Here is a 27556-nt window from a genome sequence, read left to right as displayed (position 1 = left end):
TATAGTTGTTCTTAAGTTGGATGTTCTTAATGCCTGCTTTGTTGTGTGTTTCTTACAGATTCTTACAGTTTCTTACAGACTCTTATATCTTTGTCACTGCTGGAGTTCGGGGACGCATTTGCAGGCATGCTGGGAGCAAGGGGACAAGTCGTCGCACGGGGAGCAGGCATAGGACGCGCTGGGGAGGAGGACCGGGGGCGTTTGGACGGGGAGAGGGAGGCCGGAGGTAAGTTGGGACGGGAGTGTAATCGTGGACGCGCCGCAGCGCGGCGTGGAGGGAACTAGGGCTTCGTGGGGGGTAGCGGGGAGATCGTCTTCTCACAAGGGTCAGGCAAACTCAGTGTCAGTGGCAGGCGAAGGTCGTGGTGTCAAGGTAGAATCCGTCAGGAGATCGTCGTAATAAAGGGGGCAGGCAAGGCTCGTGGTCAGGGACAGGCAAAGGTCGTGGTCATGGATTCTAGTCAGCTGGGCGTGGGAAAACAAGGCTAGCGTATCTGGGAAATAGATTCAACTCAAAGAGCGGGCAGCGTCTCCTTGGGGTTACCTGACTTTTATACTCTACGCTGCCCGCTCTCGTTTCCGCTTCCGGGTCGCCGTCTCTCTGTCTGGTCTGGTGCTCTCTGGTGGGCTGGAGGTGTATTGGCTGTGACAATCTTAGTATCTATTGATGTTTATGCATGATGTAAATGTAATGAAAAGTTTTTAGATGTCAAATTGTGATTCATTGTTACTGACTTCATTCACAGTGTTTCTGTGATACAGTTTGATATATTTTCATAAGAATTGTCTTAATGCTGAGATGGAGATGAGAAAAATGTCTTAAATTAAATTTTTTATGTTTTGTCATTAATAAAATTCCATTACTGAAGTATGTATTGCTGTAGAATTGTTTTTATTTTAGTAATTTTAATCACAAATTTCTAGATAAAATTTCTAACCCATTTTGGGTTGCATTCAACCCAGCAGCGTAGTCATTTTTAACTAAGAGTTGGGTTAAAAATCCCAACCCAGCATGCTTGTTGGGTTACCTTTTTGACCCAGCACTGGGTTATCAAAATAACCCAAATTGGGTTATTTAACCCAGCAGTTTTTAGAGTGAGTTTGCATGAGTTTGCATTATTAGAACTGAAGGAATGTTATCAATGCAAAACAATTGTTTCAAGTCACGGATGAAAAAAAAAAAATTATATTCCACTAAATGTACATTAAATAAAAAAAGTCAGCAAATATCATGTATGATTTCAAATATAATATGTAAAGACATGTAAAGAGAAGAACACTGTCTATTGGGTGAATTTGGAAGTTCTTGAGGAGTCATTTAACTGTTCCAGTATTCAATGCAGAAAAGGAAAGAACGAAAACTACTTCTGACTGAAGCAACCGTCTAACTGATCTAAGTGTAAACTCTGTGAAAAGAAGAACACTGGTGAACTTCTAAAATTTTGTCAATACTCCACCTCAGAGGAACATGTACGACTAATGAATCTTTGTTACATGCTGCAGCTAGCTTTCCAACACATCACAGTAAATATCTTGCAGTGAGCTCCATGCTCTACTGAAGGTGAGCCTGTAAGACGCATCAATCCCAACAAAGTGAGCTCAGGATCTCCTCCAATCATCACTGCTGGGACTGTCTGAGCCACCACATAATCTGTTAAGATTATACAGGTCTTAAAGGGTTTAAAATGCTGCTATTCCGGTGGTAAGCAGGCAGAGATGTCTGTCTAATCTCTTAAGGCTCTCCTGTGTCGGCACTGTCTGCCATGGCAGTGGCTTACCTCAGTAAGCAAGATAAGATGACCAGCCGCACTCTGTCCCAGAGACCTTACACATGATAAACAAGTAGTTGTTCTATCAGAGCTGCTTAAGTATCTCAGCTTCTTCTGCAGTGGTGTGAATTTCCTCAAGAGCTTTCTGGAAAGTGTACCAGTGTAATAGTATTTTTTGTTATGCAGATGACACACGGCTGTACATCTCAACCAGACGCAGAGAACAAATTGAAATACAATAAATTGAGAACTGAAGACATTAAAACTGGATGAACAGCAATTTCCTCATGCTAAACTCAAAAAAGAAATAATGAGCTGGCAGAAGAAACTACTATCCAACCTCTCAGTCAACATTGATGTGAGTCCCACCAGCATATGTACAGCCACCAAAAACCTGGGAATCACAATAAACAGTGATTATTCTTTCAGGAATACTTAACATCTGTAAGACGGCATTCTTTTACATCTGCAATATTTCAAAAACTATGATCAACACTCACCAGGCATGATGCAGAAAAACTAGTACATGCATTTGTAATGTTAAGAATAGACTACTGCAATGCTCTATTTTTTGGAAGCCTCTTACTGCTTTGGGACAGCCTTACTGCTTAATGTTTGGAACTCAGATACAGTGTCAATATTTAAGTCCAAGCTATACATCTTTTTGGCCAAGAATTCCAAAACTCACAAATACTATGATGCTCATCTAGGACTATCTAGGACCTAGGCTGTCCTAGATAGTCCACCAGGGCCATTGTTGCACAGGCATAACCACACGGTCCCTGCAATCCCAGTCTAATCTGTCTCTCTTTGAGTTACTCTAGATCCTGGTTACTAGTAATGAGCTTCTGACAAGATGGCCCAGCATTAAATGTACCAGAAGGTCACCACAGCCACCAACACCGTAACAGCTGTAGTTCCAGGGATCTTAATATGGACCAGTAGCATGGACAAATTTTTAATGGACAATTTTGAATGGACATTTTCTTTCCTGGATAAATCATTACCAACCCCCTGGAAGAGGGTCCCTCTCTGCATCACTCCTTCTCGAGGCTTCTTCCTTTCTTTCTTTATTCCTTTTTCCTTGTGTGCAGTAGGGTCATGTGTGGGGGGGTGTCAACCGTAGGGCCCATTAAGACATACTGTATGTGATTATTTGCTATATAAGAAACAAATGTTGTTAATGTTATTTAGAAGTACTATACAGTTCACATTGAATTTTAAAATATGGCATGAAGGTAAATAAATATGGTTAAATAAATTAGTTCACAAAATTTATAAATTCAGAACTGCTTCTGAATCAGAGAATTAGCCAGGAACACAGCGGCAGTGGTGGCCTTCCATCTAAAGAGGCAGACTTGTAACCAGAAGGTTGCAGGTTCAAATCCCAAACCATCAAGGTGCCACTGAGGTACACCATGCTTTCACTTTCATCAATATTTTATATGGTACTTGTGCTAGAAAGGCATCCTTCTACATTATGTGTCTTCTGTCTGATCTTATTCTTCCCATCCAGTTACAAATAACTCCCCAGTGAGGGTTTGTCAAAATCATCACTGCTGTATTCCCACAATGTATTTGTTGCACAGGCACCATTCCCACTACTACTGTTGAAAATATAAAAATACACATTCTGTCACGTCTGCGAGCTGACAGGGGAAGGAAGTGCAGAGACGGGACATTCTGGGAATGGGATTTTATTAATAATATCACAAACAAAGGAAAACGGCGCGAGGGCCAAAAACAGTTGAAACAAAAGGGGAAAACCACCAGCAGGCCTGTGGCGATTGCCAGAACTGAAAAAAACACTAATCATATGTTGCACAGTCCACATAAAATGTCACAGCACTGATGGGCTGCTCAATGGCGCCTTATAACTGCCCTGCAGATTGGTGCCAGGTGCATCTCCAGGTGCAGCAATTGTGACACATTCTGTATTCTTTCACACAATGATCACAGAACAAAATTGTACATTAGATGTTATAATGGTGCATTAACCATTTGATATAATGAAATATAAATGTGTATTATATCTAAAATGTTCTTTGAAGATAATATTAATGATAATTTTAAAGCACAATGCATAACATGATATATGTAATTTCCTCATTTATAGAGGAATTTCGATCAGTTTCATTGTCATTGTTAATATTATTACTTTTATTGTTAGTTTTATTGATATTTTTATTGGTTATGCAAAAAATATGCAAAAGGCTATGTGAGCATGTACACACATTGAAATAATTGGCATTATTTTATTCAAATTCAATTAATATTTCACATCTAATTGAAACAAAATTGTTAAATTGCTATTCCTTTGGGTTGAAATCTGATGTTATAATGTCAAAGAAAACATGTTTTGCTATTATGTAATAGATTAACTTAATGGGCCATTGGGAAGCCAGTGACCTGAAATAAAAATATAGATAAACTGATAGATATAGGTGCCATCATTTCAAGCTATATTTAAATGTGATGTGTTTATGCACAGACAGATATGCAGTTATCAGATAAATCTGCTTCCTACTGCACGAAGCAACAGAGCCATATGGATATAGCCTTAAAGCCTCTGAGGAGGGACTCAATATAATTAAAAATGATAAGCACTCCAAAGCAGATTCAAAGCAAATGTATTTTTAAATTATATAATTCTTTAAACATCAACCGCATGTACACTTTAGACCACTGTTACTTCTATTACAAATGTTTACATCTGTTTTCATTTCATATTTTGTGACTATTCTTGCTGAAGTGGTGGTCTAGCGGGTAAGGAAGCGGACCTGCAATCGGAAGGTTGACGGTTCTCAAGCCATTAAGGTGCCACTGAGCAAAGTCACACCACAAACTTTTCATGGCAGCTCAACAAGGGTGACGGGTTAAATGCAGAAAATACATTTCATTGTGTAAACTGTGTGCTCAGCTTACCATGCTTCAAGATGACAATCACTTTCATTTCATTTTAAAATTAGTGTAGATTACACAGCGTCTTTCTATGTCTGCAGTGCAAACTAATAACAGGACTAAGAAATCTATTTTCCACAAATTTAACAGCAAGCTCTGCTCTGTTAGACTACACAAACACAGGCTGCTCTATATCTAGAATTTGTGACATAACGCACCATTTTTGGACAAAAGAGAACATTAATGAATAAACTCATGCTTAATCATAAGTTTAAGCCTGAAATATATTATATAAATAATAAGATTGGGTGCTGAAGTTGACCTGAAAATCAAATACAATGTAAATGTAAATATAAAGATGCCATACAATTTGTGTCTATATTCACTATATAGACATTAATAGTGTTTATTCTGAAAGAACCTTATGACATAACACTGTATACATTTTTATTAAAAATAATGATTTAAAGTATTAAGCAAGTAGTAAGAAGAAAGAATAGTTTCTGAAAGCTATATAACAGGCTATAATGGCAGAAACTGGCTGTGTGATAAGCATGGTTTGCAACAGAGTGTTTCTGGCTTTGGGCTGAAATTCTGATAATGCGCTGAAGGAGCCACGGGCCAGTGAGCACACAGATGGTGAGAGGAGACAGCACCCGACTAGAAACATGATAAGAAAGGAAAGAAGGGGAAAAAAAGTCTTCCGAACACAGGAAACAAGCTTCTCGGGAAGAAGAATTAATTTTGCCCAGCTTTTGTTGTATAAATAGACACTGTTTATTATCTCCAGAATATTTAGAATGTTACTTCTTATGGCAGTCTAGGAAGAAAGGAGGAAGATGAAGAAGAGGACTAAAGAAGCACTCCTCGAACCCACCCTGCATCACCGAAGACAAATCAGACTATGTAGATTTAATGTTTATGTGTGTGTGTGTGTGTGTGTGTGTGTGTGTGTGCATGTGTGTTTGTGTGTGTGCGTGCAGCATTGGGGAAGAGACGATGAAGTCATATGTGACCAGACTGCCATCTGGTGACCAAACTACAAGATGTACAAACTACATCTGTGATAACTGTAAAAACTGTATACATTATAAAAACAGCCAAATTAAAAGCAGCGCATAATGAACATATATTCACGCTTGATAACCCATGATTAAAGCAGTCATTTAGATTAAATGTACATCATCCCTATATTCTATTTGGGAGTGGCTTGCTCAGGTTGTTCATAGTCAGGTACAGCTTTTAAACAGTTTTTTCAATCACCTCGGTAAAAATATTGAGACAAGGAGAATGTGGCAGAGGGTGGATGTGTGTGTGTGTGTGTGTGTGGGGGGGGGGGGGGGGGGGGGTGTCATGGCATGATGCCTTTGTTCCTTTATATCAATATTTGTTTATTATTAAAAAAATAGCATTATAATATCTGAAAGGCAAGACAACAGCAAAGCAAAGCATTATGTCAGATTATGTTTAATGGTGCAAAACACTAATTTACTATTTGATTAACTATCGTTACTTCAGGCCATTTCCTTAATAATGATCAGTACAGATTTGTGGTAATTTATTCATGCATGAAAAAAATCTAATGAGGTTTATTGTCATAAGAAATGAGCACCTTTGACACAACATTGCCATCTACTGGATACCATTAACACTGCAGGCTGCACCTTTATCTTGCATCTCCTCTGAACACCTATTCTGCTTTACATGTCATACTAAGCCTCTTAAATGGAAAATGCTTGATGGAATTTGGCTTTAATAGGATTTAGTCAGTTTCACATCAAAGAGGATTGAAGGTACTGCAGAGCTTTATATTTTGTGTTAGAATTACACAACTGAAGAAAAATAAAATGAATTTTTTTTTCTTTTACACAGTGAATTTAGTTCCTATGTCATCTTACATTACATGATGTGGCACAGAGGTTCTGATCCAGATTCATTTACATTCAGTGGTTACAAGGACTATCGCTCTGAAGCAATTGTATCTTGTTCTGTGACACAATGGCAGAAGCCGGTGCTGTAGCTTTGTGGTCATGTGGTATGGGCATTGCCCTAAGACAAACAAAAACTGTTAAACAAATAAATATATTGCTATGAGAATCTTTTATTGCATTGAAAATGCATGCAACTGATTCTGTCATGATCTCAACTTTCCCCCCAGCGTGGATGACCCCAGGGCAATCTCGTACCCCAGCAATCCATGAAGAAGACCTCCACTATAAAAAGATGGCAAGGACGCAAGAAAGCGGCACTCATTTGTTGATTGACTTGTTTCTGAATCACACATTAGGGGAAGGAAAATCTAAACTGCAAAGGAGCATTATCATTTCACATGAATACAGAGACAAAACAGAGACCAGACGTTGCCATGGCAACAGATCAATATATTTGCTTCACACTCCATACCATGCACATTCATCAACAATATGCCAACTCATTTTAAGAAAACTGCAAAAGTAAGGTTGATGCATGTGCATTTGTTGAAGGTGGTGCCAAGCCAATTGTGAGATGATATCACTGCCATGTTGGCAGATGTGCCATGAGTTGTTTTGATATTAAACCTATGGATAGGGGACTATAGAAGACCACTCTACCTGGGAACATACTCTTCATTTACATTTACAGCATTTATCAGACGCCCTTATCCAGAGCAACTTACAACCAGTAGTTACAGGGACAGTCTCCCTGGAGCAACTTAGGGTTAAGTGTCTTGCTCAGGGACACAATGGTAGTAAGGGGGATTCGAACCCGGGTCTTCTGGTTCATAGGCGAGTGTGTTACCCACTAGGCTACTACCACCTAGTGCACCCAATGTAACTGTGTCAAAAGCCAATGCATAAACATAAGTATATCCTATGTAAACATTGATTATTTCAACAAACAAACATTTATTCTTTGAAACATTTCCTATTATAGGTATTGAGTTCAGGTTTATAGATCTACTAGTTGTGCTTTGCTTTCATTCGAAAGTAACAGTAAAATGAGTTGAGGACAAAGATCATGACTTACGCTACCTAGAAAACATTTAAATTATTATTATTACATTTGTCTCACATCCCACTGAAGCTAATAGATCCTCACAAGTTTATCTAGAGGTGGATCTGTAACACTGCAAAGTGATAATGAGATTTTGGGAAAAGTACTACAAAAAAAGACTACGCTGAAACTTTTCACTAAATGAATCATCAGGATTGTCATCATCATTCACAAATGGCTGAAGCATTTTTTATAGCACTACCACAACCTTCTCATTCAACTACAGCCTGTTAACCCCACATTTTTTCTCAGTAACCATTTTATTTATGTTATCTGACACATGGAAGTGGAAAAAAGGCCTTAAAGGAACATTATTACAGCAGGGCCTTGTCAGGATTGGCTCCAGGTGATGTTGCCAGCTGTAGCCAATCCGGACAGCTTTTAAAAGCCTGTGACTCCGCCCCTCTGGAGTGATGGCATTTTGGTGAACTCATTTTTGAACTTGATGTGAACTTGATGTGACCTGGCAACTTTATGTTTGAGTTTTGAGTTACTTTACTTTATTTTGCAGACGCTTTTATCCAAAGCGACTTACAGGAGGAACGTCTGTCAATCGACACACGCCTGCAGGCTAGTTTGTGTTCTCCCTTTTGTTTCACTGTTTTCGGCCATCGTGTTGCGTTTATTTGTGTTTAATAGTAAATCCTTGTTTCTAGTGTCCTGACTCTGTGCTTCCTTTACCCGTCAGCACGCCGACGTGACAGGCCTCTTGTCTAGCAAGAAGTTATATTAACATATTAACCTTTTATTAAATATGATAGAAGACCGATTCTGCTCAATGTAAAAAAAGGAAGATAAGTTCAACTAAAACATTAACTTCCTAAACTGAAAACAATGTTGCTATGTTATTCTCATGAGCATTAGAAAGTCAATGCATAGAGTAAAAAAAATTAAAGCATAATAGAACCACAGCACTGTATGAAATGTAGGTGATAATTAAAGTAATAGACATCTGAATTGCATGTCTGATTTGTTGTAGACAGTGGTAAATAGAGAATATTTAATTTACTTAATTACTATCAGACTTAAGTCAATTAAGCCGCATTGGACATTCATCCAGGATGGAGTGACATCAATATCTGCTTTACATGAAGAATCGATGGACTAATTCCGCTTGAAATGGAGCTTGAAATGGAAAAGAGAACAATAAAACAAATGGATATTTGGAGAGGAGAAAAGAAGTTGCTTCTTGTTTTCAATTTCTTCTGTTTTCAAGAAATTGTTTTCATGAGCCACCTCTTTCAACACACACACCACCAGCGCCACAAAGACACACACTTATGACTCCAAAGACAACGTAGAAGCAAAACAAAATATACAATGAGTGCTTGTTAGTGTCTATAGTGTGAATATTGTATGCCTTTTTGTACTCACCTAGAGCTGAAGATTTACTTCATTGTTCATGAGGATGCCAACATGTTGCCAGAGAGACACATATCAGGACGCCTGATCAAATCAGAAGAGAGCCAGACACAGGATGAGTCAGACAAAATGAAAGGTCTTTTCTTTAATGAGCACAGATGCAATTTCAATACTATCACCATCCAAACAATTTAATAGAATAGACCTACCCTTACATAACACATAACCCAGAAGCTGACTGTTTTGTTCACTCCCGTAATTAAAATCTGGTGTTTGCAGGCGTATTTTGGAACAGGATAATAGACAGAGTTTTAGGATAAAGACAGTTTATTTTTGCTCTTGCATGACAGGATACAAATACAAGATACTGAGTCTGCAGCTAACACTTTTTTCATAATTTCATAGTTTTATAACTTGATCTCATTAAAATGTATTATCTTCCCACATTATCTTTTAATGTTATTGGTGTATTTTATTGGTGTTTCTCAAAGAGTGGTACGCAAGTTGGTGGGGGATGTCACCTATTCAAATTCAAATTTTTTTTTCACATACATAGTCATACACATATGCAGTGAAATGCTTTTTGCAACTGCTACAGACCACAGTATTGTAATGAATATACAATGAAAACCAATATTGCAAGCATAACCAAATATTACACTTTTATGTCTTTAACATAAAATATGTGTAACAGGTAGGGTGAATGTGTGCAAATGAGTGAAAGTCAATGTGTGTGTGTGTGTGTGTGTATATATATATATATACACACACAAAAAGAGAGATTTTGAGCAAAGAGTAAAAAGAGCACAGATATTGTGCAAAGAGTCAACAGAGCAGAGATTTTGTGCAATGGGTCCAGAGTGGTTGAGAGTGAAAGTGCTGGAGTGTATTGGAGTTCTATGTAGTGGTGTTGCTCGAATAGCTTGCGGGAAGAAGCTCCTCCTCATTCTCTCTGTGTTGGACTTCAGGGAGTGAAAGCGCTTCCCTGATCGCAGCAGAAAGAAGAGTCCATTGTTGGGGTGGCTGAGGTCTTTCACTATCTTCCTGGCCCTGGTCCAGCACCATTTGCTGTAGATGGATTGAAGCTTGGTACAGATGATGCGTTCGGCTGATTGAACCACTGTGCTGTTCCCGAACCAGGTTGAGATGTTTCCCATCAGGATGCTCTCTATGGTGCAGGAGTAGAAGTTCCTGAGCACCTTGTAGGGCAGTCTAAAGTCTCTCAGGCGTCTGAGATGGTAGAGACGCTGCCAGGCCTTTTTCACCATAGTGTTGATGTGACAGGACCATGATGTTAACACCGAGGTATCGGAAGCTGTCCACTCTCTCCACTGGGCTCCAAACTTGATGATGGTGGTGGAGTTTGTAGTGGCTGTACAGTTGTATGTGTACAGGGAGTACATCAGTGGGCTCAAAACACAGCCCTGGGAGGCTCCAGTGTTGAGAGTGATGGAGGCTGAGACATGTTCGCCCATCCTTACTGCCTGTGGTCTCCCGGTTAGGAAGTTGGAGATCCACTGACAGAGAGATGAGCTGAGTCCCAGGTGCTCCAGCTTGGTGGTGAGTGTGGAAGGGATTATTGTGTTAAATGCTGAAGTATTTTAGCATAATTTCCCTTCAGAGTGTCCAGGTGGGTGGATGCAGTGTGGAGGAGATGTGAGATGGCGTTGTCTGTGGACTCCTTGAAGCATGTGGGGATCACCGACTGAGATAGAGAGAGGTTGAATATCTCTGTGAATACAGGTGCTAGCTCATCTGCGCAGGCTCTGAGGATTCTCTCCGAGATGCCGTCTGGTCCTGCTGCCTTCCTGGTTTAATGTTTTTTTAAATATAATCAATGAATTGTTTTTCTCACAAATGGTTGGGTCCAGGACACAAAGTGGAGAGAGAGAGAGAGAGAGAGATATTAAAAAAAAACGATCGTCCCTGTCGCTGATTCTGCTCTATGGTGAGTTGAGTATGATGAACGCGGTGTGGCTGGTGAAATGGCTGGTCGGGCATCAAAACGGCACAGGAGATCCTCGCACAGGCAATGATGAGTATAAAATCGAACAGAATAAACTTTGTGTGAAGCCTGAATCTAAACATTGCATGGAACGCTGGGATCGGGCAGCGCTGGTATGTCACTAAAGCTGGTATATCGCTAAATGCTAAAGTTAGTTTGCCCCTGTAATTCCTCCCTGTTTACTTACCTCCGTTTCCGTATTAATAGACGGAGGCTGTGCGTAAGAATGGCGGTGGGAAGCTCGCCTGATGTGGAAATATTGAATAAATCTCTTCATCAGTAGTCCTGTGCAGAATGTTGGTACAATTATTAGCAGTGTTACTGCATGACGTCACATATATATGCGTGTGTGTGTGTGTGTGTGTGTGTGTGTGTGTATATAATGGCAAACCAAACTGGAAATAAATAATATATATAATGACAGGAAACTGGACTACTTCCAAGGACTTCCTGAATTCCTTCAGAATTAAATACCTAAATTCACCACAAAAAAAAAAAAAACATAAATTATGGCTCCCTCGCTAATCCCATGTGCAGTATGTGAAATGTACAACTTGAAGAAACTCCGACAGTTGTGAGGATTTCACCTGTGGAAAGTGTAGGAGACTAGTCAAAATGACGGAGAAAATAGCCGAGCTAGAGGAGCGCATTCGAAATGTATATTTAATTAGGGAAACAGAAGTCTTAATCGACTCTTTTCTAGTCTAGACCCCGGCGGCGGTACCAGTAGCGCCCTCCGGACAGCAGAGCAGTTGGGTGACTGCTTGACGTAAATGACGCAAGCGAGCTTCCGTGGCGACCCTGCCAAACGATGGCTAAAACGATGTCGGATAAAGTAATCTGCTCTGGCCCATTACCGCATTTTCGCCGTAGCGACGAGACCTTTAGCAGCCTCCTCGATGGTTGTTGGAGTGGTGTCCAAAAAATAAAGTGGGCTTTATTAATAACTTGCCAACATTTTGGATGAAGCCTGGTCTTTTTGGGCGAGATGGCATCCACCCCAACTGGCCGGGCGCTACTCAGTTGTCTAAAAATCTGGCTCATAGTCTCAGAACCAAAAAACAAAACTGACTCGCCAGAGCAGAGACCAGGCAGCAGACAGACTGGCTAAACCAAGCGTCTGCCATTTGCGTACAGTCGCCACCCAGCGTGTACACTATTGACACTGTGTCTTTACCTCGCTCTATTAAAACAAGAGATTCTAAAAGAAACATTAATAATATAAATATGCTGACACTGTGTCTGTTCCCCAGGCTGGACGTGGTGTCTGTTTCAGAAACTTATTTCCCATTACTATCATTCCCTCTGAACTTACCACCAGCACCTCCGAAATAAGAATGAGAAATAATAATAAGAAGATTATTACATTTTAGATCTCTCACACCTAAAACGCTCATTGTTAATGAAATTATTACAGATCAGGGGTTTGATGTACTGTGCCTGACCGAAACTTGAATTTGTATGAAAAAGAATTTGTAGCATTAAATGAGTTTAGTCCTCCTGGATACAGCTATGTACACCAACCTCGCTTAACTGGAAGAGGAGGTGGCGTCACAGTAATTTATAATGATAACCTTGGTATTATTCATAAACCCGGACATGGATTTAACTCTTTTGAGATTCTACGTACCAACATAACTCATGTAGTTAAGTTAATTCCATTGATAATATAATCATTTATAGACCCCCTGTACCTAACTCAGAGTTTCTTAGTGAATTTACAGATTTTGTCTCCAACTTACTTGTATCTGTGGATAAAGCCCTAATTGTCGGCGACTTTAACATCCACTGTGATAAATTAGAAAACTCACTAAGAACAGCATTCCTGTCTATACTAGACTCAGTTGGAGTTAACCAACATATAACAGGACCTACTCATTAAGGTGGTCACACGCTCGATCTCGTACTGACCTTCGGTTTAATTATAGAAGATATAGTTATTCTTCCACAATCTGAAAATGATCTCAGATCATTTCCTCATCGCTTTCAAAATATGTCTCAGACACAATAAACTCAACTCCCCTCATTGTAGAGATAAATGGACAATTACATCAAGTACGGCACAGAGGTTTATTAATACCCTACCCGATTTATCAACGCTGATAGTCAACTTCAGAACTCGACCAAGTGACCAAATGTCTATGTACAGCTTGATTTAAACTTTTAGTTTACGACCCGCCACACTCCCTTCGATCAATGGGTGTGGGGTCACTACTGGTACCAAAAGTACAGAAGGTCACAGCTGGGAGCAGATCCTTCTCATTTTGTTGTGGAATGGCTTGCCAGTCAGTGTCCGGGACTCAGACACAGTCTCAGTGTTTAAATCCAATCTGAAAGCCTATCTGTTTTTTCTGGCATTTTGTTAGTCCCAGACACTCATTTCACTTCATTTTGACACAGTGTCAATTATAAAGTCCAGTTTATCACAGTCCCCCTGTTAGACACAGACAGTGTTAAATTCACCCTAGCTAGGCTGTCCTAGTTAGGGTACTGGGCCACTGTAGCACCAATATACTATTATTACCACATATTTCAGTATCGGTCGTACAGTGCCACCATCTGCCGCTGCTTGTTTGTTTTCTCTGAGACACGAAATCAAGCACACAGACCACCGGCAGACTCAAGTGAAGAGACCTGGTTCCCGACAACTGCTAAACGATGACTCAGCATGAAACAAACCAGAGGGTCACCACAGCCACCACCACCGTATCAACTACAGCTTCAGGGATCTTCAAATGGACCAGTAACATCAGCCTACAACTGTAGGACTTTTTTTTTTTTTCTTTCTTTCTTATTGGACAAATCATCACTAACCCTGCACTGACACCATTTGTAGGCTCACTCTACCCTGGAAGGGGGTCCCTCTCTGTATCACTCCTTCCCAACGTTTCTTCCTTTCTTTTTTCTCTCTCCTAGAGTTTTTTTGTGTGCAGAAGGGTCAAGTGTGGGGGGTGTCAACTGTAGGGCTTGTCAAAGCCCATTGAGACATACTGTATGTGATTTTGGGCTATATAAGAAATAAATGTTGTTGTTGTTATATGGAATGAAACTGGAATATATGGAATAAAAGTCTGAATATAAAGAATGAAAGTCTGAATATATTGAAAGAACCTTGAATATATGTAATGAAAGCTGACTATATAGGAGCTGGCCCATCTCCCCGCTTAAGGAACGCTTCTGTTGCTGCTTCCGGGTTTTGCGGATCACCCAGGGATCAGAGTCATACCGTGGTGCTCCTCGCCATGGCTCGACCCCCCCAATCACCGGAAAGAAACCACTCTACCAGTACGTGAGGGTAGTATTACGGTCCTCGCACATCTCGCCGCAGAACTGCCCAACCCCACAGGCAATCCTCCAGTGCTCCTCACTGGTGCCCGTACTCACCACGACTGGCTAAGTTCGTCTGCGTGGTTCTCCTCTGACATTTATCACCGTTAATCTATTCACAAAGTTGGGTTGGAAGCTGGGTCTATACTACGCAAGCTATTGTGCCAGAGTTAAATGGTTACAGTAGATTTATAAGTATATTTCTTCTTTCTTGTGTCTTTTATTTTCTTATTTCCTAAAGACTTTTATTTTGTTTTTCTGACCCGTTTCAGGTCTCTTGGACACATGGCGTGAGCTGTGAGAGGTGCGTGGGGTTTGTGTGCAAAAAAGTTATTTCTTTCATTTTAATTTATGTACATATTAGGAATATTTTGCATGTGTTATTTTGTGAATTTTTTTTATGTTCTTTTAATACTGTATATTGTAGAGAGAGGTTCAGAAACACGCGATGGGTGACGCAATGTTCTGACGCGACCTTGCTTTTTGTACAGGTATGCAGTATTGTAAATTGTGAAGGCTTTATGTTAATGTTCAGTTCTCTTGGACACATGGCGTGAGTTGTGAGAGAGAGAGGTGCAGAAAGACGGGATGTGTGACACGATGTTCTGATGCGACCTTGCTTTTTGTACAGAATACACTTTGCACAGATAATCTCTTGGGTGTCAGCTCATCATTTGTGGTTCAAGAAACGAAATCAAAAAGTTACACAACGCAGAAGAAGAACCGCTACACTATGATGACTTTCACCTTGATATTTTAGCGCGGATGTATACCTAGCCGAATTGCACTGTAGGGGGCGAGAACGAGTCTTCGAACTGTGAAATTACCACATCAAATGTGACGTAGTAACATGGATGCAGCTATTTAACTGAATAAACAGTTGGTAAACACAAGTACATCTTATTGAACATAATTTATTTTCATCACCAATTATCATAGTAGAATAGCTTTCTCAAGCAGTTTGTGATGCATTTTGGAAACAGGAGATGAGCCCGTGGTCTAATGCGCCACCTGGCTTGAGAAATGCTTTCTCAAAGACTTAATTTTAGTCATTATTTGGGTAGCACACATATTCTGAATGCCTTCGACAGAATTCAAATGAGCCATTTTAATCTAGATTAATCTTTGTTTACTCTATATTAATCCAGATTAATTTTACTCTAGATTAATCTAGATTAATTCCAAGATTACAGTGAGATTAATCTAGATAAAGAAAATTAATCTATGCCCACCTCTAAAAAATCTACATATCAAATAAAAGATAGGGTCACTACAGTTGCCAGAAAAAAACCCAGAACCCAGAGCGTGCATGCTTACTACACACACACACAAATTTGGAACTGGGATTCAAACTCACAACCATGAAGGTGTACTGTACTGTACCTGTTGTACATTGTTGACCCAAAATGTTTTTCAATAATTTATATATGTGTATTGTCACAATGCACGATGGGTACTCAGCCACCTTACCACTTCAGCAGTGAGACAGACAACCACTGGGTATCATCAGCCCCAGGGAGTGCGATCATCTGTCAACAGTTGGCATCAGTGTTGTGGATGGCCAACACAGACCGCATGGTCGTGGGACTGATCCACCCAGGGTGGAAGCTAATAACAGTATCAGCCAGAGCTCCTGCATGGATAATTAAGCCCCGTAGGAGAACCCGTGACTTATCCCTAGTCTGTGTTTCTGTGTCTATTTTGCCCTCCCCATCTCTCTTGAATCTCTCTCTTGAATCCCCCCATCCATGTCACCAACCTCACCACCTTATCACTTTTTTTTCAGTTTTGCACCTGTATGACCAAAATCTTCAATTTTAAGTGATTTATTTATTTATTTATGACATTTATCAAGTTTACTATGCAGAACTCTATCACTAAACACTTGGCCAGCCAATGCAGTTTCTGTAAACCTCTCAATTTAGCTAGGTCTGCTAAAATGCATTGGCTTTTGGCCTCATTTTTAAAAGACTCCCCTTAGAGAAACAGAAGTATTTTTTTTTTTTTTGCAGCCAGAGATATCTGATGTGTTCAGTTGGGCCACCTACATGGCCCACGCTGAGGCAGTGGTGGCCTAGCTGTTAAGAAAGCAGACCAGAAGGTTGCCAGTTCAAATCCTGATCTGCCAAGGTGCCACTGAGCCCACTGCCCACCAGTGTGATAGGTTAAAAGCAGAGGACACATTTTGTTGTGTGCACCGTGTGCTGTGCTGTGTACAGGGAGTGCAGAATTATTAGGCAAGTTGTATTTTTGAGGAATAATTTTATTATTGAACAACCATGTTCTCAATGAACCCAAAAAACTCATTAATATCAAAGCTGAATGTTTTTGGAAGTAGTTTTTAGTTTGTTTTTATTTTTAGCTATTTTAGGGGGATATCTGTGTGTGCAGGTGACTATTACTGTGCATAATTATTAGACAACTTAGCAAAAAACAAATATATACCCATTTCAATTATTTATTTTTACCAGTGAAACGATTATAACAAACATCTCCACATTCACAAATATACATTTCTGACTTTCAAAAGCAAAACAAAAACAAATCAGCAACCAATATAGCCACCTTTCTTTGCAAGGACACTCAAAAGCCTGCCATCCATGGATTCTGTCAGCGTTTTGATCTGTTCACCATCAACATTGTGTGCAGCAGCAACCACAGCCTCCCAGACACTGTTCAGAGAGGTGTACTGTTTTCCCTCCTTGTAAATCTCACATTTGATGATGGACCACAGGTTCTCAATGGGGTTCAGATCAGGTGAACAAGGAGGCCATGTCATTAGTTTTTCTTCTTTTATACCCTTTCTTGCCAGCCTCGCTGTGGAGTACTTGGACGCGTGTGATGGAGCATTGTCCTGCATGAAAATCATGTTTTTCTTGAAGGATGCAGACTTCTTCCTGTACCACTGCTTGAAGAAGGTGTCTTCCAGAAACTGGCAGTGAGCTTGACTCCATCCTCAACCCGAAAAGGCCCCACAAGCTCATCTTTGATGATACCAGCCCAAACCAGTACTCCACCTCCACCTTGCTGGCGTCTGAGTCACACTATAGCTCTCTGCCCTTTACCAATCCAGCCACGGGCCCATCAAGACTCACTCTCATTTCATCAGTCCATAAAACCTTAGAAAAATCAGTCTTGAGATATTTCTTGGCCCAGTCTTGACGTTTCAGCTTGTGTGTCTTGTTCAGTGGTGGTCGTCTTTCAGCCTTTCTTACCTTGGCCATGTCTCTGAGTATTGCACACCTTGTGCTTTTGGGCACTCCAGTGATGTTGCAGCTCTGAAATATGGCCAAACTGGTGGCAAGTGGCATCTTGGCAGCTGCACGCTTGACTTTTTTTTTTTGACTATTTTGCGCCTTGGTTTTTCCACCCGCTTCTTGCGACCCTGTTGACTATTTTGAATGAAACGCTTGATTGTTCGATGATCACGCTTCAGAAGCTTTGCAATTTTAAGAGTGCTGCATCCCTCTGCAAGATATCTCACTATTTTTGACTTTTCTGAGCCTGTCAAGTCCTTCTTTTGACCCATTTTGCCAAAGGAAAGGAAGTTGCCTAATAATTATGCACACCTGATATAGGGTGTTGATGTCATTAGACCACACCCCTTCTCATTACAGAGATGCACATCACCTAATATGCTTAATTGGTAGTAGGCTTTCGAGCCTATACAGCTTGGAGTAAGACAACATGCATGAAGAGGATGATGTGGACAAAATACTCATTTGCCTAATAATTCTGCACTCCCTGTATGACAATCACTTCGCTTTCACTTACATCTGCTCCAGTAATATTTAATGTTACAGACTAAACGGAACTGGCAGCATCTTTCTCTTACTCCCATTTGACATTTAAATATTTGTGAAAATATTTTGTCATTAATATCACAGAGGATGTGTCTTATGGTCTTACCAGTTCAAGCAGTGCTGTGTGGTTGGCTGCCTCAGACAGGATGAATGAAAGAGTCAAACTCCTCAGAATTTCCCTACAGATTTAAAAAGAGACAGAATGGAATCACTTTCTGTTCAAACTGGAGTCATGAGTTATTTCATTAGATACAGCAAGTGTATGAGGCTTAGACCTGACTGCAAGATTTCAAGCTGTACACAGTAAATATTAGGAAATGTATTATACAAATAAAACCAGGTTTAGTTTTGTTTATTTGTGTTTATTAATTGCTAATTCTCTCATGTTTGCATAATGGTGCCAAGAAAATGCGATGGACATAGTTTTCATTTACTGCATTCACAGGTCAAAGTACCCAACAGAAAAAAAACTGACTGTCGTTTCAAAACCATTCAATTTCCTGCTCATGACTGCTACTAAAAAACAAAAATTGCCTTGTTCTCTCCTTCTTTGAACAGTTTTCTCTGCTCTACCAGCTCTAAGCTCATACTCTCTCATATTAGGGGGAGAGTTTAATTGCTGTTTAGATCCATCACTTGACAGGTCATCTCCCAATCCTGTACCCCTGAGTAAATCCACAATGCTACTTCAGTCCTATCTATGCAGCTTTGGTATTTCTGACATATGGCTCTTCCTATGCCTTCCTTTTTATATTTGCAGTGTATGAAATTATCTGTCCCCTGAGGTAGGCCTTCAGAGCATCCCAAGTAATTAAACATAACACTTTACTTCTATCAGAATAACCTGACCAACCAAATTAAAGAAATTGATCAGCAGTATGCTCTATTTAAAAACCCCGATCTGTATAAAAAACATGTAGAATTGCAAAGTAGGTTTGAACTTCTCAACACATGTAATCGACGGTCAATTATTAAAGAATAGGAGCCAATTTTACATTCATGGTGACAAATCTGGGAAACCTTTAGCTAGTCAGTTAAGAGGATTTAGAGCACAGCAACACATCACAAAAATTCGAATGGAGGATGGTACCATTACTACCGACCACTCTAATCAATGATGCTTTCAGGAAATGTTATTCTCGATTATATACTTCTGAGTTCCCAAAGGACCATAGTTCAGTTGAGAATTTCTTGACTCAACTAGATATCCCAAAACTGTTCCCTGATTTTAGATTATGATTACAAGGGTCCATATCACAAGAGGAAATCATTTCAGCTATCTCATCATTGCAATCTGGTAAAAGAGTTTTTTTAATCATTCTCCTGATACCTTGCACTACAACTAGCTTTGGTTTTATCTGAATCTCAATGTGGATGTTAAAATCCTTGCTAAAGTCTTGGCTCGTAGATTAGAGAATGTTCTACCCTCAAATCATATCTGAGGACCAGACCGATTTTGTCAAAAATCGCTACTCTAACTTTAACATTCAGCGCCTTTCAAATTGTCCTTGGTGATGAATGAGTGTAACAACTGTAACAACTGTAAAACTTGACACAGCAAATATTACACATTACATTCAGACATATATATACACACACATACACACACACACATGAAAAAGGGAGAAGAAAAAACAAGTCATTTACATAAGCAAAATATATTTTTATTTTTATCACTTTTACACAATTAAGCAAGCCGGTCATTAACATTGGGCCATAAATTTTCATCAACATCACAGTGGATGTCTTCGTTGTTCAGGCACTGTGGGAAAAATCTCCTGGCATGACGAATCCAGGCTTGACATTGCTCAGCAGTTATATCACCACAAGCTTCACACATGGCTTGAAGAAGGGAGACATGCTCATGGGGACGGTGATCATACACCATCCACCTCCATGTATAGAATAATTCCTCAATTTGGTTGAGGAAAGGGGAATATGGTGGAAGATAGAGGGTCATGAAGCGAGGATGTGTTTGAAACCATTCCTGAACCAGCTGTGCATGGTGGAAGCTGACATTGTTCTACACAACAACATAGACAATGTCTTCTCCCTGACAGGCCTGCTCCAGTTCATTTAAAAAAAAACTATTAGGTGTTCAGTGTTGTATGACCCTAGAACTGGTGTACAGCCTACCACACCATCTTCAGATATAGCTACACACATTGAGATGTTTCCCCCACGTTGTCCAGGGACTTGGATGGTAGCCCTTTGTCCAATAAGGTTACGTCCTCTGCGTCTAGTTTTTGCCAGATTGAAACCGGCCTCAACAAAAATATACTTGTGGTGATTCACAGCAGCGTCCAACTCCATCACCCTTTAAAATGACAATTTAGTTGTTTTTTTTTTTACAACTAATAGTTGCAGTAATTACACGCCAGTTTAGTGTTGTACCTGAATATATTCTGAATGCAGTTGTTTCACCCGGACATTGTTCCTCTCAAAAGGAACCAAGTAAATTTGTTTCATGGAAACCTGGTGCTTCTTAAAAAGCCGTACAATCGTTGGAAGGCTAATTGATGGCACATTAGCAAAGGTGTCATTGCTGTTCTCAATAGCCTGTTTGATTTCAGATAGCCGTATGTCATTCCTTGCCCTGATCATTTCCACCAAAGCCAACTCCTGCTGGTCAGTCAAAACACGTGGACGACCACTACCAGGTTCTCTTGTTAATTCTGAGGACAATAATATACTGTTAATATTAAAGTATTACAAATTACATTACTGTAAACTGACAATTACATGTTGTTCATCTATACTATAGAGTACTATATTTTAGAAGAAAAGTTCTGATGATAGAGCTGACAGTTGACCTTTGTAAATTACCAACCTGGCAGCCTCAGCCATGGTAAAGCCACTGTTAACCACATGGTCAACAATGATGACCCGGACTTCTTTAGAGATGATGGTGCGTTGTCTTCTGCCTACATTTCTCTGAAGACCACCTCTCTGTCGAGGAGCACCACCACCTCTTTCTCTTTGTCTGTGCCCACCTCTCTGTTGAGGAGTACCACCACCTCTTTCTCTGTGCCCACCTCTCTGTCGAGGAGCACCACCACCTCTTCGATGAAGATTTCCTCTCCCTACGAGTCTATTCTGCTCCATATTTGAACAATACAAAGTCTCAAACACAGTTCTACTTATATGGTAACTAATTGTGATCATCAGGGGGAAACAATTAGCTATTAGTTTTTCTAGATTGAAAGCTCTTGCAGCAATGTGTAACTTACAAATGACCAGACAACAATCAGCCAAGTTGAAAATCCATGGACATAATGAATGATTCATTGATTAAACATTAAGATCAGTTGAATTAAATGACAGACAAATGTATTCAACTGAATAATAAGAGATGCAAATCAAAAGTTTTATAGTGATAACATTATGAAAGGCAGTAACTGTGAACGAAACATTTATTTAGATGAAACACTTATTTTGTGATTATGTGTATTGTACTAACACAATTGAAAATATGCTGAAATGTTTGAAAAAGGTGCACTTTTGATGATCTGTTGTGATATAAGTACTAAGTAACTGTAAATGTTTACCCGTCATCCAACTTGACCAGCATGACAAGTTAGCGTTAGCTCGTTAATAACAGTAGTAAAGCAGGGGTGCTATAGTTACTTTGCATTACAAGACTAAAGACATTCACTAGCCTTTTTTAGAAAATTCATTTTTCAATCTGTTGTCATGTATAGCTACACTGCAAAAAAATAAGCTTTTTTAGTAATTTTGTCTCGTTTCCAGTCCAAATATCTAAAAAATCTTAAATCAAGTAAAATGGCATGAGAAAATTAAGTGATGCTTAAAACTTCTGTTTGAGATTATATCTCATTAAGATTAGTTTTCTCACCCCATTGGCAGATAATTTTAAGCAAACAATCACTTAATTTTGAGATGTTTTTTCAGAAAACAAGACAATTTCTTATGCTTTTTCATGTGTCTAGTAAATGTATCTTGATTTAAGATTTTTTTAGATATTTGGACTGAAAACAGGACAAAACTACTAAGTTAGAAAAGCATTTTTTCAGTGTGTGTGTGTGTGTGTCAGTGTGAGAGTTTGTGAGTGTGTGCGTCTGCGAGTGTGCATCTGCAATGTAGTGTAGAGAACAAGTTCTAACATTCAAACAAATCCTGTTAAATTTTCTGATTTGTATTGTTCTTTATTTTTTTATAAATTATTTATCATTCTGGCAGCTCAGGTGGCAGTCTATATTTGGCAGATGTAAACCATACATGTGTATGTTTTTTGTGTTAGTCCATTTTAATTTTATTTTATTATTATTATGTCAGTTCAAGGAGCAACATGTTTGTGCACTTTCTAAAGATTTTTGTTCTGTTTTTCAATAAAGAGTTGGAAATGTATGCTTTTCTTGTTTTTTGTACTTTATCCGATTCTACTATTAATAAAAAAAAAGAATCGACAGGTTAATCGATTATTAAAATAATCGTTAGTTGCAGTCCTACTCTGAATGTACCACCAGCACCTCCGATATAAGAATAGGATTATTAAATGTTAGATCTCTTACACCTAAAACGCTCATTGTTAATGAAATTATTACAGATCATTTACCTTACTCTGAGTTTCTTTGTGAATTTACAGATTTTATCTCCAATTTAGTTGTATCTGTGGATTAAGCCCTAATTGTTGCCGACTTTAACATGTGATAAATTAGAAGACTCGCTAAGAACAGCATTCCTGTCTTTTATAGAGACAGACAATTACATCAAGTACGGCACAGTGGTTTATTAATACCCTCCCAGATTTAGCAACGCTGATAAACTCATTGTCAGCTCTGCCGATATTTCTATGGAAAATAATCTTCAAAAACCTGACCACTAAATAAAACACCTTAACCTTATTAAAGACCATGAACTAATTAAATTAATCTCGTCGTCAAATCAATGTACTTGCGCTTTGGATCCGCTTCCAACAAGGTTCCTTAAACAAGTATCATCCGATATTATAAATTCTATCCTCAAAATTGTTAACTCGTCGCTTAGCACCGGCCACATACCAAGTTCGTTCAAGGTAGCAGTCATTAGACCCCTGATTAAAAAGCCTGATCTTGATCGCAGTCAGCTTTCAAATTATAGACCGATATCCAACCTTCCGTTTATTTCAAAAATCTTAGCTGAGCGCATACCTAGACAGCAACAATATCCACAAAGAATATCAATCAGGATTTAGACCTCATCATAGCACTGAGAGAGCGCTGGTTAAAGTGGTTAATGACCTGCTGTTGGCCTCTGATCAGGGACATATCTCGCTGCTTGTCCTGCTTGATCTGAGTGCAGCGTTTGACAATATCAATCACGCTATTCTCCAGGTTAGAGAATGTTATTGGGATTAAGGGAACAGCCCTTGGATGGTTCAGATCATATCTGACCAATATATCAGATATCAGTTTGTGGACATCAATGGTGATTCATCTTCACATAGTAAAGTAGAGTCTGGTGTTCCACAAGGTTCTGTTCTAGGTCCGTTACTATTTTCCCTATACATGTTACCTTTAGCTGACGCAAACACGGTATTAGCTTTCATTGCTATGCTGACGACACACAGCTGTATCTGTCAGCAATGCCAGATCAGAGGCAGCAGCTGAACAAAATAGAGAATTGTCTGAAGGACATTAGACAGTGGATGCTCACCAACTTTCTCCTGTTAAACCCTGACAAGACAGAAGCTCTCGTACTGAAGCAGCCAGACATAAGCTGGCTGACTACATCATAACCCTGGATAGCCTTTCTATTTCACCAAGTATTGAAGTAAAGGATCTAGGTGTCATCATTGATGCAGGTCTCTTATTCAATTTGCATGTAGCTAATGTCACTAGGATAGCATTCTTTCACCTGAGAAATATTGCAAAAATAAGAAATATCAATTCAATGCATGATGCAGAAAAGTTGGTCCATGTATTTCTTACATCAAGTTTAGGTTACTGCAACGCATTACTGTCTGGATGCTCTAGTGGGTGCATGAGTAAACTCCAGCTAGTACAGAATGCTGCAGCCAGAGTTCTAACTAGAACTAAGAAATCTGACCACATCACCCCAGTCTTACAATCACTGCTCTGGTTACCCATCAAATGTAGGATTGACTCTAACAACCCACCATGCCCCCTTCGATCAATGGATGTAGGGTCACTACTGGTACCAAGAGTACAGAAGGTCACAGCTGGGAGCAGACGGCTTGCCGGTCAGTGTCCGGGACTCAGACACAGTCTCAGTGTTTAAATCCAATCTCAAAACCTATCTGTTTTCTCTGGCTTTTTGTTAAAGTCCCAGACACTATGTGATGCCTTTTGGTCAAAGGCAGTAATTTGTAATTACTGTCTTTCAACCTAATTTCCTTTCAACCTACAGGAAAGGTGGGCAACTGTAGAAACACAGTACAAAGAGACTCATAATGTGTCATTTCCTCCTTTCTCAGCATTCATGCAATTTGTCCAGCGGCAAGCGAAAACAAGGAACGAACCAAGCTTTGCTATGTCCAATTCTAACAGCCATGTCCCTTCTCACACAGAAAAACTGAGAACCTATAGTCGCAAGCCTACTGTGTCAGCACACAAAACAGACATTACAGCAGAGCCTCACCAAAATAGTCCTAGTCCAAAGAAGATGGAGGAACTGGATCGACAGTGCCCGATCCACATAAAAAAAGCACACAGTGTAAGCTTTTCAGAGACAAACATATTGAAGAAAGACAGGCCTATCTAAAAGAGCATCACATTTGCTACAGATGCTGTGGGTCTGTCCAACATATTGCAAAAACTGTAAGGCAGTGGTTAAGTGTATCGAGTGTGACAGCCTTAAACACTTATCAGCAATGCATCCTGGTCCTACTCCTGCTCCAAAGAGCACTACACCAGACAACAAGGACAGTGAACTGAGAACTCACCTTCAGTCATGTCAAAGTGCACAGATGTATGTGGCCAAGGCGATAGCCCACGCTCATGTTCTAAGATCAGTTTAGTCAAAGCATATCCTGCAGGCCAAAAAGAGAGAGCTATAAAAATGTACGCTGTAATTGATGAACAGTCCAATGGGTCACTGAGTTTTTTTTTGCCTTTTTGAAATTGAAGCTAGACCCACTCCATACACCTTAAAGACTTGCTCTGGCAAAGCACAGACATCAGGCAGGAGAGCCGTAAACTTCTTCCTCGAGTCCATGGATGGAAAAGTCAGCATCCAGTTACCTCCTATAATCGAATGTGACTCTGTTCCGGACGATAGAACAGAAATACCAGACAACATCCCACCGGTCGACCAGCATGCTCCAATCCTTTTACTCCTGGGAAGGGACATCCTCAGGGTCCATAAGGTACGTGAGCAAATAAATGGACACAATAATGCACCTTACGCTTAAAGGCTAGACCTGGGTTGGGTTATTGTGGGGGAGATGTGCTTAGGAAAAGCGCACAGTCAGTCAGAGGTCAACGTCTACAAAACGCACACCTTAGATAATGGCCGTGCATCTTACTTTGAACCTTGGCCAAACACCATTCATGTCAAAGAGAATTATGGGGTCACTATAGACACTATCTGTGACACAGACAGTTTAGGACACTCTGTGTTTGTTGGATCTGAATGTGATGACAAACAAGCTATGTCTATTGACGACAAAGCATTCCTGACAATAATGGACCATGAAGTTTATCAAAACCAAGAGAACAGCTGGGTTGCACCTTTACCCTTCCACTCTCCGAGAAGAAGGCTCCCAGACAACAGAGAGAAAGCCTTAAAACGCCTCCGCTCTCTTCAAAAGACTTTAGAAAAGAAGCCAAAAATGAAATATCATTACATCCGATTCTTGCAAAAAATGTTGGATAATGATCAAGCTGAGCTTGCTGAAATAAAGAACATTGGTATCTGCCCACGTTTGGTGTATACCACCCACAGAAGCCAGAACAAATACGGGTCGTGTTTGATTCAATTGCAGAATGTGATGGAACTTCCCTCAACCAAGTGCTTCTCATTGAACCTGAAAAAGACAAAGAGGTACGTCCAGAAATAAAAGTGTTGAAAACTACAACATCAGAGCCACAGCTATGATCTGTTTTCTCTGGCTTTTTGCTAAAGTCCTAGACCCTCATTTCACTTCATTTTGACGCAGTGTCAATTATAAAGCCCAGTTTATCACAGAGTCCCCCTGTTAGACACAAAGTTAAATTCACCCTAGTTAGGCTGTCCTAGTTACGGTACCGGGCCACTGTAGCACCCATATACTACTATAACCACATATTTCAGTATCGGTCGTACAGTGCCACCATCTGCCGCTGCTTCTGTTTGTTTTTCTCCGAGACACGGAATCAAGCACCCAGACTACTGGCAGACCCCAGTGAAGAGACCAGCAAATAAATCCTGGTTCTTGACAACTGCTTAACAAGGACATACCATTAAACAAACCAGAGGGTCACCACAGCCACCACCACCGTTACAACTACAGCTATAGGGATCTTCAAATGGACCAGTAAAATCATTATGGACACGTAATCTAGACCATGACACTGACTACATCCTGGACTTCTCCAACCCTACAACTGTAGGACTTATTATTATATCATCCCCAACCCTGCACTGACACCATTTGCAGGCTCACTCTACCCTGGAAGGGGGTCCCTCTCTGTATCACTCCTTCCCAAGGTTTCTTCCTTTCTTTTTTTTCTCTCTCCTAGAGTTTTTTTGTGTGGAGTTTTTCCTTGTGTGCAGAAGGGTCAAGTGACCCTATGATTATCCATTACATTTACATTTACAGCATTTATCAGACGCCCATATCCAGAGCGACTTTATCCCAGAGCGAAATTATCCCATCTACCAGCCACATCGCCACACTACTTGTACGTCAATTCCATGAACAAGTGGCCCATCAAGGGAGACACATAACAGAAGGAGCTGTCCGTGGTGCTGGATACTGGATAGTTGGAGGCAAGCATTTTGTATCCTCTGTCATCCATAAGTGTGTCACATGTCGCAAGTTGCGAGACCAACTGCAGGTCCAGAAAATGGCAGACTTGCCTGCAGACCGAGTCACTCCTGAACCACCCTTTACCACTGTAGGCTTAGATGTGTTTGGGCCATGGACAGTTGTAACACGTCGTACAAGAGGTGGTTGTGCCCAGAGCAAATGCTGGGCGGTGTTATTGACATGCATGTCAACAAGGGCTGTGAATATCGAACTTTTTTATCTATGCATTAAGAAGATTCTTCTCTATTCGGGGCCCAGCCAAGCGTCTGCGCTCAGACAGAGGCACTAATTTTGTTGGAGCTTGTAAGGAAATGGGTCTAGACTCAGAAAACACAGCAGTAGGAAAGTACCTGCAGGAGAGAGGATGTGTTTGGACGTTCAACCC

The 27556-nt window shown here is 40.1% G+C and overlaps 1 protein-coding gene across 35 annotated transcripts in view; it reads right to left on the bottom strand.

Moving 5' to 3' along the window:
- Positions 1 to 27556, bottom strand: part of LOC114786615 (receptor-type tyrosine-protein phosphatase delta) — a 403565-nt gene that overhangs the window by 285899 nt on the left and 90110 nt on the right. For all 35 annotated transcript variants that reach the window (XR_003749232.1, XM_028973883.1, XM_028973864.1 and 32 more), the window contains exons 5-6: positions 18307 to 18379; positions 9078 to 9149 (exon numbers count right to left, since the gene is read on the bottom strand). The gene's annotated coding sequence lies outside the window, so the exon portion shown is untranslated. The remainder of the gene's footprint in view (positions 1 to 9077; positions 9150 to 18306; positions 18380 to 27556) is intronic.

Source organism: Denticeps clupeoides, chromosome 1 (genome assembly GCF_900700375.1).
Source record: "Denticeps clupeoides chromosome 1, fDenClu1.1, whole genome shotgun sequence".
NCBI classification, from domain to species: Eukaryota; Metazoa; Chordata; class Actinopteri; order Clupeiformes; family Denticipitidae; genus Denticeps; species Denticeps clupeoides.
Note: the sequence above shows the minus strand (reverse complement) of the source record. Positions and strands in the feature narration are given on the sequence as shown.